Genomic DNA, 12,201 nt, shown 5'->3' on the forward strand with positions numbered 1-12,201 from the left:
ATGTGAACATTTAAGATTAAAAGATACACTCACAGAGAGAACTAAAGTAGATGCCCCATATCCCAGAAAAGGGGCTTATGAGCACATCATAAATAGAATATCCTAAGGAGATGGAGACATGGTCCTGTATTAATGAATTAAAATCTTCTGGGAATCCAGATTTGCAACATAGTTTTGAGAACGAGGATGCAGGAGAAGGCTGAACCGACAGGGAAGTTAAAAAAACAACAACAACAACAAACAAACAAACAAAACAGAGATTTCAGGTATGCTAACCAGTAGAGATAGCTCAGCTGAATGGGAGAAGAAGGAAGAAGGCTGTTAACCCCCACTTAGAATTACCTTTTAGACTACAAAAATTAAAATTCATTTGAAATAGCAGAAGATGCTATCTCTTCTTACTGATGATGATCAACCTTCCAGTATCTGCTGACACTTGTAGACAAATTGTTTTCATGCCCTCTGCTGGATGTCTCAGAACTGACCAGTAGAAGCCACAAGCAATCATGACTAGTTCTTATCTTCTTCTGTTCCACATATATATTCTAAGATTTATACAACTGTCAAAGAAATGGAGGAAAGAAATCTCAAATCTGTCTAAAGTCTGGCTTCATGAGTGGGCAGGTTAGACAGACAGGCCCATCAGGATAGATCCCACTTCTGACCAAAAAAAGATCTGACAAACTGCATGTTCCATGTTTCATCATACTGTGAGAAGCTCCGAGTCACTCAGAGTCAATATGGTAGAAAAAAAGTTTAAAAGTCAAAATTTGAATTTCATCGTTTTGAAATGTCAAGAATGGGTCCTGATGGCTTAGATTGGAGTTTTGATTCTTCATCATAGATCTGAGTGATTATATTTCTCCCAGAATCAGTGCATTTCTTGAAAGTGGGCAAATAAAGAACTTTTACAATCTCTGTGGCTGATGTAGTTCACACTTGTACATTTTATTAGTTTTCTGAATCTGAATAGATGTACATCGAACACTGATATGAGCAGTCTCCTGGCTTAAGCAAAAGGCTCCTTGATTTTTGTTCATTCCACGCTAGGGATTGAACCCAGGACGTCCTGTATGCTAAAGGCAAATTCTATCACTGAGCTACATCCCCAGCCCTTGTTTTTTGTTGTTTGGTTTTGATTATTTGGGGTTGCTTTGGTTTCTGTTTTAAACCAAGTATTCTCTATGTGACTCAGGCAAGCCTTGAACTTGCCAGCCTAGAACAACCTCCCAAGTTAAGAAAGTGTAAGCATGTGCTGCTGCCCTGAGCTAAATGGAAGCCTCTGTGCCTTAAAAACTTCAATGATGTCATAGAAGAACCATTTTCATAGTCCTGAAGCAGATGTGTACACTGTGTCAGTATGGGTATGCACACCTAGCCAAAGGTTTCACCTCAGGCATTGTATAGTGTGGTGGTCCAGGGAGTGGCACTATTAGGAGGCATGACCTTGTTGGAGGAAAGTGTTGTGATGGGCATGGGCTCTAAGACCCTCATCCTAGGTGCCTGGAAGCCAGTCTTCTCTTAGAGGCTTTCATGTGAAGATATAAAACTCTCTGCTCCTCCTGCCTGGACATTGCCAAGCTTCTGCCTTGATGATAATGGACTGAACCTCTGAACCTGTAAGCCAGCCCCATTTCAATGTTGTTCTTTAAGAGTTGCTTTGGTCATGGTATCTGTTCACAGCAGTAAAACCCTAACTAAGACAAATATCTTCAGGTAATATTGAAAGAAATGACAACATTGATAGTCACCAGTCGCTGGCACCTAAGTCACTTAGGAACTTAGTTTCTCACTTTTTCTCAGAACATAAATCATCTGCATTCTGCTTCATGACTAAATACTCTTTGTTTCATACACAGGGCAGAAATGTTCTCATGTACATTGTTACTGCTCTTAGATGTTCAGCACAAAATTTAGTCATGAAGACACAGCATCAGGCAGCACACTTTGTGCTTGTAATTCAAGTCTCCAGTCATAGTTATGTGATTCCTTTGCAGCTATGAATGCTTTGATAACTGACAACCATTTTACTCCATTCTTGAGCATGGGCAGGCTTCTAGGCTGTAATGCATTTGTTACAATGCTACAACAGTTGGTTTCATTCTCTGAAAGAGTGGCTGGAGACAAGACTTCTCACAAAGACAGGTATGCCCCTGGGGGAGGATACTTAAAGCATTTACATAAGCAATGGGAAAGCCCTTTAGGTGTTGTCTCAAAGGAGGTGTAAGGAAGATTTGGTTTTTGTTTTCTCCTGAAAGTAGACAAACAAAATGAGTTCTCAATGTAGGCTGTAAAATGCAATTTAGAGAAAACTTCCTGGTTTGAGATCAGGTGCCTGGAAGCAAAACCCTAAAGGCCATTGTCATGATGTCATAGAGTTCACACTGCAGCCTGCTTCTGTCTCTTGAGTGCAGTGGTCTTCTCTGTCATAGAGCTCTAGCAGAAGCCTTGAGCTTCTAAACCAAGTATCCAAAGCCTCCATTGCGTACTCCATGGATGTTCATAACTGTCATTCTCTCAGGACATTACAAACGCTTTCTGTGTTCAGTGGTCCAGCACTTGCATGGCATACCTAAGATCCTGAGCTTGATTCCCCAGAGCCACGGAAAACAGTAAAATAGCTTCACTTGAAAATACTTTGCAAGGATGTACCTCCTTTTGCCATGAGGCAAGATAGTCTGTGACAGCTCACCTTTGATTCCCTGACTTGTTCAGATGTAAAATAAAGTGATCACTTGCTTATTTTCTTTTCAAGGGCAATTTAATTGGGAGCGCTTAGCACACTGTACTAAGAAGGCATTTTAGGAGCTAGAACAGGATAGTACATAGAACTGTCTGTCCTTAGCTTCAATCTCAGGCTGTTTCCCAGATTTATATTCAAGTATCATATGATTATTTGCCAGTGTTTATGATTTCTGATGAGACTCTGAGCCCCAGGCATGTTTTAAATTTTTATTTTTTGTATCACAAAAGATCAGCTATCCTTTACTGCATGCTAAGTGAGATGGTATTATTTTTAACCTAGGAAGGGCAGGTCTGTTAAATTGTCTATTTTCACACTCACTTCAGATGGTTCTGGCTAAACTTGGCAATACTGCTATTGAAATTTGTCCAATATATCATGTGCAATCTTTAGCTCCACACATATCTGAACAATTTTAAGGCAAACCAGGTGTTAATATTTACAAAAACAAAACTATAATTTCTCTGTCACAATTTGAAAATAATCAGCTTTTGAGAAATTATGTTTGGTTGGCCCTCTGTATATCAGGTAGACAGACACTAGATGGCAACGTGCAAGCTGCAAAAGCCTTTTTTCCTTCTAGAATCTCCTGATTCTAGGGCTGTAATGTACATTCAGCTCCTGTGAGGTCACTACTATTCTTAGTTACTGTTTAACATGGTGCTTGTTTTAAAGCTTAAAAACGTCAGAAGGAATACACTAGCCTTGTCTTTTAAAGACAGCCAAAGGGTGGTAAAGTGTTCTATGGGACGTTGTAAGCCACCACAGACAGTTGTCATTAACACATTTGTCATGCTACTAAATGGGAGTACGATAAACATGATAGTTTTGATGCCAAAAAATGTATTTTTATAATGTGATTTGCTACCATCAGATCTCTACTTCCCAGAAGTTCAGATGTAAGTCAGTGTTCATATTAGAAGCCAGAGGTGACTTACGGTTGCTGGGTACCAAGCAGTTATGAGTTCTGGTCCAGTTCCCTTGGTACACATGTGAAGCCATTTTGCTGTTGTTGTTCCTGCTGCTTGAGATCAAGCCCACATCTTGAACAGGCTAGGCAAGTGATGAACCGCTGAGCTAATGAAACTTTTTAAATGGATTACTCACACCTGTAAATGTGTGTCTGCTTTCTATTGCTATATGTTGTTTCCTTGGAAGGGAGAGGAGACAGTTGGCAGTCATTGGTTCCCAAATCTGATCAACAGAACTCAACAAGTGTATGAGCTAAGAAAGTATATGGGCGAGGCAGAATTCTCTGAAGATCAGCCTGAGAGTCTGTATTTACTGAAAGTGTGCTTGCTGATGCTCAGTGACTACTTGCATTGGAGTGCTTGCTGTATGGTATGGGGGGGGGTGCTTCTTGTTCTTTTAAAGTTGAAAGTGAGCCATTCCTTTTTAACTAGAGGCCATGGATGTAGTTCAGAAGGAAACGATTTACTCTTGAATGATAGCCACTATGAATATCTCCCAAATTAGCATTAAGTGAAGTCATCGGCTCCTCCAGAAATGAAAATCAGTGCTTTTGTGAACATTGTGTGTCAGATTGAACCTTGAGTGACATACCAAAAGGCCCATGTGCTGAAAGCTTGGACTTAGTGTGGGTCTGTTGAAAAAAATATGAAAACTAAGGAATAGGACCAACTGGGAAGTCATAAGTCATTGGACTGTGTCCTCAGTGGAGATGGTGGAACATAAGACCCTCCCCACCCTCTCTTGCTTTCTGACTGTTAGGTGAATACTTGTGTTCTATTGTATACTGCCACCATCAATGTTGGCTCTTCATAGTCAAAACAATTGGGACTATCAGTCATAGATAGCAATCTCCAAAACTGTGAGTAGTATGTTATTGTAGTAATAGGAAACTAAGTAATACAAGCTTACCACATTATTTGCTCTTTGTGCTTTCCCATTGTCTTCTGAAGATAGATAGATAGATAGATAGATAGATAGATAGATAGATAGATAGATTGTAGATAGGTACATAGAGATATTGCGTTCTGATTCATGATTCTTAAGGGTTCTTCTTTGTCAGAGAAATGAGCACTTCTCATTTCTTATCCTTCTCCATAATTCTCTCCCTTTGACCAACATGCCCACTAAATGCCTTAGATACTAACCTTTTGTTTTCTAGTTTCAATATCTCAACTGAGTGGAAGGGCTGTTCTACATGGCCAATTTGTATTTAGTACTGACTTTGTGTTTTAAGGATACAGTGGTAATATTTACCCACTTGATTACCTATTGCTAGGAGTATTCATATATTTTATCTGATTTCCCAACTTAGTTTTTGTTTGCTGGCACTTGAGAAAAATTATAAATTAGGAAGCATCCCAGCACCAGGCATCCAATCAGCACTCCCTCTACCCCTTCCTTCTCTCCTCTCTCCATTTGGTGCTGTTTGGCCAGTGCTGTTTCTCCATCATCCTTGGAAAGAAAAACAAAGCATTTGTGTGGATGTTATAAAACGGACCAGTGGATCATGAGAGCTTGGTGGATGTCACTGCTTTGCCTGATTCCATGAAGCTGGGAATGCTAAAGTGACATCACTGAAATGTGTCTGCCTTTCAAAGACAAGACTCAGAGATGAAGGGGTAAAGTAGGATATGGGCACATCTAAATCCATCATCATCTTTTTTTCAAAAACTTGTATTGAAATAGATCCTTCTCTCATACAATACATACCAACCACTCTCTCCACTCCTCCTAGATCCCTCCTTCCTCCCTTCTCCTCCACATCCATTCTCTCTTTATTTCCTCTTCAGAGAAGAGCAGGTCTCCAAAAGACAACAGCCAGGCAGAATAAAACACATCCTCCCCTTGTTATACTAAATGCAGTGTCTAGGTTGCTGCAGAAGTTTTAATATAAATACATGCTAGTGTTCATCAGAATCCAGAAAGAGATTTTCCCAGAAACCATAGACTCAGTCACTGAGCTGATTCATCTGCTTCTGTTCTGACTAATTCCTGTTTTAATGCCAGACATCTGATGATTAATTTCAGGTTTGCTGTCTTCTGTAGCTGCGTAAAGTCCAGGCAGGCTGTGTATACAAATGTTCTTCACTAATTAGATTCAATTGTAGTCCCTGCTCCAATTATAAAAATTATATTTACAATAAATATTTCCAGTAGAAATTAAGTATGTATAAATATTGCTACAGTAATGAAACTCATGTGCTAAGGTCCACCCTTTCCTCTCCTTCCAGAGTCAAGAGAAAAATTGGAGGCTAGATTTGGGGTGGGCAGAGAGATAAACATAGTCATAGGAGAATGAAGTGTTACATTTTGTCTCAAATGACTCCAAATAATATAAATGAATCTCTTTAAGAAGAGAAAAATTATCCTATGTTCTACCATCCATTCTCAATCATATGCAGTGTTGAAATTCTGTAGCTACGTAGGTAAGAGGAAATTTGAGGAAACACAAAAAAATTGAGGAAACTTTTGGTCTTTCAATACATACATTGTTTAAGGAAATATTGAGTTTGTCTACATTGCTGCGAAGCCAGAATTCAGATTCGTTTTTTATCACCCAATAACAGTGTATCCCAAACATGTGTATCACATCATGACTGTGATCTCTAACTCTGTGGGCCAGGAACCCAGGCAAGTGTGGCCGTGTAGCATACATAGGGTGCCCACTCACCAGGGCTCTTCTGTGTGACTTTATATTCTGAAATTCATTTACTTTCTATCTGTCCCTCGGGAGTTCCCCCCAGTCATCAGAAGTGACTCCATCCATCTTTAAAGCCAATCTCTCCAACCTTCACTTCTCCTCTTGTCTAACTTTTATAGTACATCCTCTTCAGCCAAAAGGAAGGTAAACACCACCTGACTGGGGACTTCAAATACTCAGTTCCTTCCCAGCCGTGCTTGCTTTGGGGAGTGAGTCAATAATCAATTGCTGGGAGCCTGGGCTCCATCTTCAAGCCTCTCTCTTCTACAACATCCCATACTACAATCCCCAAGGGCAGTCTTAACCAGAGACAAACTGAAAGGTGCAGAATTTGAGCCTTGCTCAAAACTTTCCAAGAGTATTGGCAAATATCATATGCTATCGAACTTGGAGGAATTTAGAAAATTCTAAAGCATTTTGTTAAACCACAGACTTGAAGCTGATTATGATTTATGGGAATGAAAAGGAACATATTACTACCGTTAGCCAAGATATTCAGCGCATTCGGATTTTGCAAACCTTCCAAATGACTGCTATTGCACATTATAAAACTCACCAGCCCAAAACTATCCAATCTAGAATTATAGAAGGAAAGACAAATCTAAAAGAGTATAGTGCATCAGTGATAGAGATGCTTAATTCTTCTATTGCTCTTCTTGAAAGAAACATGTCCTTGGGAGGAATGCAGATCTCTCCAAGACATTTCTGTGACCTAATGGGAGAAAAGAAATATTTTCCATAAAAAATGTTTCTGCCATTGCACATTTGCTCCTGAGGCCGTAGTTAATTCAAATTAGAATTTCCAGCATTTGCCCATATTACTGACTTCTTTATATCTTATCTGATCCTTAATGTGTTAAGTGGTTTTTGGTGGCGGTGGTGTTTCTGCTTTTACGTATGCTAGACAAGTGCTCCAACAAGGAGCCACCTTCACTGTCCTCCAAAATTATTTTTAAATCTCAGCAGAGACAAAGAACGATTGGTCTTCTGTAGGAAGTGGAGATGTTTTTCTTCTAAATCCCCCTCAACAGTCGAACCGATGCCCTGTCATTTGTTTACCGTGGGATGTTGAGACAGGAAAGCTGCCGTAGTGTGTGAATGAGAGAAAGGTCGCTGTCCACCCTTGTTCTTTAGTTCTGTTTCCTCATGAGGACTATGGTCATCTGAAGATCACTTTTGGAGGGGAATAGCAATATTCAAGGTACTTCAGAGTTAGAAACAGTTCAACTGCAAGAAAAGTTCACTCAGAATGCGTAGACTATTCTGTGTGAGAATGTCTTCTTCTGATGTGAGATTCCTGCTGAGTCTTACAACCTTGCCTCTATAACTGCAGACAGAAGAAGCACCCAGGACCTGCTCTCATCATGCATCTCTACAAGGTGTCCTTAGAGCTGGCAGGAGGCAGGAATTCTGTGCGTCAGACGTTAACTCTCCAAGTTACCAGTTATGCATCTTGTCATGTTAAGGGAGAAAGAAAAGCTCTTCCGCTTGAAGTCACCTAACCCAGAGAGCCCAGTTTTGAATTCTGTACTACTTATTGTTCCCTATCTTTTGTCCTCTGTTTCATGAGTCTTAATGTGTCCCTGCCTGAAGGTTGCCTTATGAATCTGTCCTTCTGCCCATGTCCTCTGTCTGTTTCTGTTTCTGTGAGTCTCTCTGTGTGAATGTGTGTGTGTGTGTGTGTGTGTGTGTGTGTGTGTGCATGTGTGCGTGTGTTTCTTTCTCTTTGTTTCTGTGTATGCCTGCCTCCTGTATGAGCTGTGTGTACCTTCTGTCCTCCCTTACAAAGGACCTCATTCTGTATTTATTGAACAGCACAAAAAGCATCACATGTAGAAGGAATAGGAAACTTAACAGAATTTTACAAAGTATTAAGTCATTGGCTGCAGCTGATTTCAGCTGACCCGACAACAAACATCATTGTTTATTGACTGATACTCATAATTGGTTGCTTCCACCCTTTATGGTAGATTTTAGGAAGTTGGTTTTGACTTCTATACTTGCTGCTTTGAGAAAATGATATACATTCACAGTCAGGAGCACAGGAGGATACATAATTTAAGACTATGGTCAGGGGCATGGGAGGGTACATAATTTAAGACTATAGCTCTGCATTAGCTTAGGATGTAAAAGTTGACTGCATTGTCAATCCAAAACAAATAAGGTTTGCTGCTGCATCATTCCCTTAGAGTCAGGTCAGACAGTTTGGGTGCACAGTAGGACAGCAGCCAGGTCAGACAGTTTGGGTGCACAGTAGGATAAGAGCCAGGTCAGACAGTTTGGGTGCACAGTAGGACAGCAGCCAGGTCAGACAGTTTGAGTGCACAGTAGGATAGGAGCCGGGTCAGACAGTTTGTGTGCACAGTAGGATAGCAGCCAGGTCAGACAGTTTCGGTACATGGTAGGATAGCAGTCTTAAGTGTTCAGTGATCTCAAGGCATATAATTAACTGCCTGTGAGGTTCTCCTAGAATGCTAGAGGAGGTTTCAGAACATTGTATTGCTACAGCATGGCAATCCTCCTAATCAAATATTCTCCAGATGGTAGAGAACTAAGAGATATCACAATGTGACAAGAATGAGAATGGTTAGCATCTTCACAAAACCCTGCTCTTCCCCATAGTGAATCATTAGATTAGCAAACCACGAGAGGCAGAAGGTGTTCTCCACTGCATCTTTCCTCTATCACAAAGGGGGAAAGGTACATTTCTTTCTGGTCCTGAGGATAAAGATGACATGAATCAGTTAACTGGAGAAAAGCACTCAGATTTACCTAATATGAATTTTAAATGACATGTTTCCCTCATGGAAGAAACATACCCCCTCCAAAAAAAAAAAAAAAAAAAAAAAAAAAGACAAAACTAAATTTGGATTAAAAGCACTCTTTTGTAAGACATGGCTGGACAGAGGGGCTGGAACTGGGATGTTTAATTGAGAAAAGGGAAACAATGAATAACCAGGCTTCCGTGCCCTTTGGCTTCTTGCACTCCGGCTCTCTCCCTTGAGGACAAGAGGGCTTCACCTTCCTATGCGGAAGGCATCTCACACAGGGGATTGCCTTGAGTGGCTTCAAGGGGCATAAAGGACCTTTCTTTCAAACTTGTCTACATCCTTCCCTTCTTACAAACACTGTATTACAAGTCAGATATCCGTACACAGGGAGGGGATAGTGGAAGTAGGGTGGATCTTTTTCTGGCTGTTGCTGCTTCACTTTGTAGCTGGTAAATAAGCACTTTTTTTGCCACCAACAGCACTGTGCAGTTTATTAACCATCCAAGTACAGTAGCATCTGATGAGATTGGGACAGATGGGATCGCAAAGTGGACAGATATTCAGCATCTAATGGGTTGGAAGAAGCCGCCACATACTCTTCACAAACATCTTCCACAGTCAATACAGAACTAGCCATTAACCCAGCACACCGATTGTGCCCGAGTGGAAAAGATGCAACGAGAAAAATAGCTACGTTAGAAAGACCAACACTTAAAACCCTTTCAGTTTCTCCCCGTTGAGCCCCTAAAACATCTCACGGTCTGGATCTACCTATACGGTCCTACATCATCTTCTAGACTATCTGTCAGGAGGGAAACGGTAAATGACACTGGCCAGTACAGTCTTTGGATATTTAGGAAGGGGTCGGGGAGAAAGTCAGTTCTCGAAACAACTTAGCCTCGGTATCATCCGCGGGGTCTTTGGATTCTTTGTTCTTCCGCACCTTTGCAACGTGTGTCCTTCTCTGGCAAGCGCTCCAGCTTGGCCGCCATTTACGCCTCTCGGTTCTCTTTGTTAGTCTCCATTTTGTGGGTCAGTTTCTCCTCCGCCACTTTGCTGAAGTTGTTGTTCTCCTCGATGGCTTTCTGGAGCACGTCTCTTGCATGCTCCCGCTTCTCGGCAAGCTGCCTCAAGACTTCCGCTTCATGAGACTTGCGTCTTTTTTCTGCAGCTTCTAATTTCTTCTGGATTTTCCTCCAGGGAAAGGTCCTTCTTCTTTGGGGGGAGGGGGGAAAATCGGGGACAGATTCTTTTGACCGAGGGCTGAGAATCAGCTCAAAAGCCTGGCCTGAAGCACACTTCTCCAGCTCTTTCACCTGAATATCAGAAGATGCCATGTCGAACAGAAGACAAGAGACTGGCTGTACACTCTACACAATCCACTGGCAAGGAAAGCCCTGCTCTGTCCGAGCCGCCTGGCCACACTCTCAAGTAGGCACCTTTTATGATGGAAATGTGGGGGCCATCTCTATTCCTGTTTCTCCCCTTCCTGCAGACTCACTAGTTAGACTCTGAGGGTTGTAATTATTCCTTTTCGTTTTTAAATTTTTTATTTATCCACTTTACATCTGATTCTTGCCCCACATCCACGTCCTCCCTCACACAGTCCCTCCTTCGATCCCCTATCCTCTTCTCCTCTGAGAGGATGGAAGCCCCGCTGGGTATCCCCCTACCCTGGCATATTAAGTCTCTGAGGCCAAACAAGGGTAGCCCACTTAGGGAAGCATATTCCACAGACAGACAACAGCTGTAGGGATGGCCCCCACTCCCCAGGACCCACATGAAGACCAAGCTACACATCTGCCATATGTGTACAATGGGTCTGGGTCCAACCCATGTATGCTCTTTGGTTGATGGTTTAGGCTCTGCTTTCTATAGCCAACTTCTCTGTAGGAGGCATGTGGAAAAGTTGCTTCCAGTGAATTCCACGGGCACTTTAGTCCCCGAACAAGACAAGTAGTCCTTTATCCTGCCAAACCCTGCCTTAAAATGACACAGTACTGGCTGGAAAGATGGCTCAGCAGTTAGAGCACTGACCGCTCTTCCAGAGGGCCTAGGTTCAATTCCCAACAACCATCTGTAACGGGATCCAAAGCCCTTTTCTGGACATGAGGTAAACAAATGTTTTTTTTTTTTTAAGGACATATTAGTCACTTTGCAGTTTAGGTCACATATTTGTCACAGACTGCAACAGCCTCTGCAGGACGGGATATATTCCTAGACATTTCTTCTTGAACATCTTATCTTCTGAACAATACGCTGCTGACCTCAACTTACACCAAACCAATATGGTTTGAGTGGCACAAATCTCTGTAGTATGCTGAGGTTTGTGAAGGAGCAGGGGGAAATGTGAAAAGAAGCGATGTCTTTAGACTTATGGTTCCTTCACCCTTTGTGAAAGGGAGCCATGGTTTTCCTTTCTGTACTTGAGTAAGGACAGATATCTCTCTGTTCTTAAATGGACAAGTAAACCTTATCGTGAGTACATAAAATGTTTGAAGAATTGTGTGAGAAAAAAGTCATCCTGAAACAGACTAAAACTCCATTTCTACCTTGGTACATTATATCCTTCAGGAACTAAACTCCAACTTCACCAGGACTGTAATTGTACAAGCCAAAAGTCACTGCTTACGGTACAGCAATCTGACTTCTACAGTTAATATCTTCTTCAACACGTCCGGCTGCATTTGAAGCCATAGTGTTCTTGTCTAATAACAAAAGCAGAGTCACAGAGACGCTAAAGAACCTTCCAGTGTCACCCAAGTTTAATCCAATGGTAAATTAAAGTTAGAGCCAAGATAAGTCTGAGCATCAGAGTTAAGCGTCTTTCTTCCAAGCTCACAGATTTGCTCACACTTGCTGTGAGCTCATCATAACCAGACTAAAGTCCACAGAACTGGTAAATGGGAGAATAACCAGACTGCGTCCACAGAGCTGCTAGTGATGAGAACAACCAGAAGTGCAATTCCTTGTAGCTCTGACTGCTTTGCTATGGATCTTTGACTGTGTCCTAT

General features: G+C 41.6%; 1 protein-coding gene and 1 pseudogene across 12 annotated transcripts in view; one reads left to right on the forward strand and one right to left on the reverse strand.

The window, feature by feature from the left end:
* Window positions 1-12,201, forward strand: part of Dlgap1 (DLG associated protein 1) — an 852,341-nt gene that overhangs the window by 413,870 nt on the left and 426,270 nt on the right. The gene's annotated exons all lie outside the window — the stretch shown is intronic.
* Window positions 9,655-10,627, reverse strand: Stmn1-rs2 (stathmin 1, related sequence 2; annotated as a pseudogene).

Source organism: Mus musculus, chromosome 17 (genome assembly GCF_000001635.26).
Source record: "Mus musculus strain C57BL/6J chromosome 17, GRCm38.p6 C57BL/6J".
Classification (NCBI taxonomy): Eukaryota; Metazoa; Chordata; class Mammalia; order Rodentia; family Muridae; genus Mus; species Mus musculus.